Here is a 3,945-nt window from a genome sequence, read left to right on the forward strand (position 1 = left end):
TATTGTGTCATTTCTTTTCTTGCTAATACATGCAAAAAAAAAAAAAAAAAGGCATTTGGGCTTGTGTATGTCCAGCATTTGTGTTTCTTTGCAAGAACTAACAGCGGCCCGGTTTTTAACACCATTACCTTCATCTGTCAGATCTGATTTGCACAACAGAATTTAATAGCAATAACTTTATTAGGGAAATTTTCATGTTTCTATTTAGCTGTTTACTCGATTTCATTCAATATAAGCTTCAATCTTTGTGCATTTCCTTGGGGGAGGTTATGTGAAATGAATACATCAAATATAGCCACAAGCGGCGATCATCAGGGTCCAAGCATTACTTCACAAATAGCCTCCAATTTGGAACTGCTGTCAGTTTGGCAGATTAGTTGTTTGGTATTTTTTGGACAATTTTAATGTCTATAGATAATACAACACAAAAAAACCCATCACTAAGACTCCTATTAAGGATTGAAGAAAAGTTTTTGCTTTGTTTTCTCTAGAGGTTCATTTTCTAAAAGTCTAAAGGCTGAAAGAAACCCAGTGGAAAAAACCCTATATAATTTTGCATATATAGGACATGAAAATGAGTCGTGGAGATCTCTACACTACGGTTTTAAATGTAAAAAATGTGGGTTATAGTTTCCCTTGCAAAAAAAAAAATTCAGAGGGGTCTTCGTCATCGTCTAACCGAAAACGAGATTAAAGCCTTACAGCAGAAATACTGTAGTTTGAAATACAAATTTCTCTTGGGGATTAATCAAATACTTTTCGTTTTTGGTAAATGTGTAGCCCCTAAAAACACTAGTTGCCAGAACAGCCAAACTGTTTTACTCATTTACACTAAGATTTTCTTCTGATCATGTTGTCAGAATGAGTGATAATTAGTTACACCGAGTAGCTATTTTCAGCGCTAACTCCTTACTAAGCACAGGAAACTAACTGTATGCTTATTCTGATCTGTTAGTAGTCCTAGATGACATGCCAGGCACGGACACCAGTTGGTGATGGGTGTCTTTGATTGTGACAAAGTTTGTGATGCCTGTGGCAAGAAATAACAAATGTGGTTAATACTGCTTTAGAATGCAGCATTACATGTTCGTTATCAGAGAGCCAGTCAGCTTTCCTCTGACAATTTTATGTCTCCATCTTACACATTTCAAATAAATAAATACTGCAAATGTTTTTACGGTCGAATGGTTTGTCAGTATAGCCTAAATGGGCAAAACTCTATCATTAGAAAGCACATTTTTGTGGCTTTAACCACAGAGTCTTCCAGAAGAAATGCTCTGCAGTATGGGCCAGAATGTTCCCTACTGCTTTATGTTATAAACAAGTCTCCTCATTAAGCCTGAGCTGGTCTATGGTATCTGGAAACACAAACAGATCCCATCTATCATGATGGCTATTAAATAGGATTAAGCTTCGGTGATAAAGTTAGCATGCACTACTCCCTGCAAGGGCAATCAGCGATTACTCGAGGGCACGATTGGATCGCGCTACATTTCACAGTGTCAAAAGCGTATCCGTCACTTGCCACAGCGTTGTGTGCTGCGTCCTTCTGCTAAATTAAGCTTTTTTTTACCTTCACATTGGATTAGCAGAGAATGATCCCAAGAAGAAAACAGCACTTCTTGCTAGGAGCCCATCAAATCTATTGCTAAACAAAAAAAAAAGTGGCGACTTCAGAATCTAGCATAAACATTTTAATGGGATGATGCAACGTAGAGCATGGCAACTTCAAGTCCTCGCAGTGTATCAGGAAAGCACTAATAAGATTTTGCGACAGTCCATGCAGGACCACTGCTCATTCGCTGTCATTAACACGTCTTCCTAAAACCTCAGGGGATCCGGCAACACGCCAGCCGTAATGAGCTTCAACGAGGACTGGATAGCTTGACAAGATGCTGTACCTTTAAAATAATTCTTCCTGTTGCCTTTGAAGACGTGAAAATCTCCATGTAATCACGAGCATTTGATTGACACATCTACACATAAATCTCGGAACACTGAGAGTGTGCCTCTAAAGTTTAAGGAGAGGAAGTGGGTGGCTTAGTGGAGGGTCTTAGATTTAACTCCTTTTTCTGCCGGTTTTGGCAATTAAAAAAAAAAAAAACTTTTTGGGAGATCAGTGGGAAATCTGGCTGCATATCAGTGCCTCCTTTATTTGTATTTTTCTCTCTCTACTATAACTGGAGTTTCATTCCAAACAGAGTGTCACTCTGCATGGAAACCCACCTAGATACCTGTTAGAGAGTTCTCCACGTCTCCTGATTTCACCACAATCATAAAAAATCAATCACAGAGACCTTGTGAAGAACAGCATGTTTAAGCTTTTTGAAGCAGCTATGGATAAACCAGAGCTTCTAAATATGCCATTTATTTGAATCATTATTCACTGTGACAAGTTACTATTTTTATGAAGGACCCCACATGCTCAATGTTCGGGCACATGTCTGTACACAGTTATCTGCAATGCATGGACACGCCATGTAATGTGCTTACTCTGCAGAGATTTTTTCTTACGAATGTCTCTGAATGCAGAAAAAAACTTTCAAAGCTACTAATTGTGAGCGTTCATGGTCTCTCCATGTAGGTTTGGATGATAATTAGGCTCATTCTTAAAAATTCTGCTTCCCTGGTCGTGTTCTGCCTGGTCTTGGACCATGATAATAAATGTGACCTTTGCTTTGGATGCATGGGACTATATTTATAAATGGTCCAAAGGTCACGGAAAAGTGGTTTGTTAATGCATAAGTAATTTTCGCAGCATCACAGGGGAATGTGTATTATAGATGATTTCAGGATGATCATTTTCATTCCACAATACAGACTTTCTGAGGTAAAAAGAGTCAAAAGTTAAATCAAAATCATATTCAAAATCTAGTTTCTCTAAATATTTCATTGCCTAAATCTTCTCTCAGAGTTTTCCGAGGAAAATATTTAAGCACATCATCCCTGGGCATGTCTGAGTTACCTAAATGCTACTTCCTACTCTTCACATTCACATGCCTTACTGTCTCAAGAAATGAGTGAAAGCAACAAACTAAGCCCTGATTCTAAGCGGGTATCAGTTCTAATTACTCTGCGCAGTCACACACTGTGCGCGACCTCAAAGTGGTTTATGTGAGGGGGAGAATTTCACAGTTCTTGATCTGACCTTTTGTGTGAGTGTTATGTATTTTGGGATCTGATGGGAGATTAAATTCGGCTGTTTGAGAGTGTGAAAGGAATTGGAGGTGGTGCTAAAACCAGTCGAGAAAGCACAAGGGGCCCTGAACTCGAGTTACGCTTGTGTTCTGCACTTATTTGATCACTCCTGGAACGCCCTATGAGCAAATTAAGATTGATCGGGGTGCCTCGCTGTCAGTTTCGGTTTGTTTGAGATTCTTCAAGGAGTTTTCGTATCTTAAAAACTCTTCGTATCTGAGAAGATAGAGTAAGTTCACTCGTGCACTGTGCCAAAACTGGGGTAGTTGCTGCACATTTTAGCGATGTGTTTGGAGAATTAATGAGAACATCTGCTTACAAGCCTGTCAGTGTTGGCAAGCGCAACGTTGCAACATGTCGTTTCTTCACTAAAATGTAAGCCTACAGCGCAGCAAGGCAGAGGCTATACATCATTAAACGGAGAATTGGCAGCATTCGGGCAGCTGCGCCTCACCTCTGTTTTTTTCCACATACGAGGTCTAACCCCCGAACTAACACTCAGTGTAATGATTATGTGGACCAAAGTGAGAGAGATCAGAATGCTCCCGCTGTAGATAAGCATCAGCCCTCGGCAGACAACTGACGCTATACTGGGAAGTCCAAAGCATGAAATGTTACATATGCATGCATTCTGCTTCGGGAAATCTGCAAAAGAAAGTGTTGCGTGATGGACCAACGCTACCCCCTACTGGAATGTTCCCCCCTCTCTCTCTCTCTCTCTGAATCAAGAAATAAAAAAAAAATGAA

The sequence above is a fragment of the Silurus meridionalis genome, chromosome 6, assembly GCF_014805685.1.
Source record: "Silurus meridionalis isolate SWU-2019-XX chromosome 6, ASM1480568v1, whole genome shotgun sequence".
NCBI classification, from domain to species: domain Eukaryota; kingdom Metazoa; phylum Chordata; class Actinopteri; order Siluriformes; family Siluridae; genus Silurus; species Silurus meridionalis.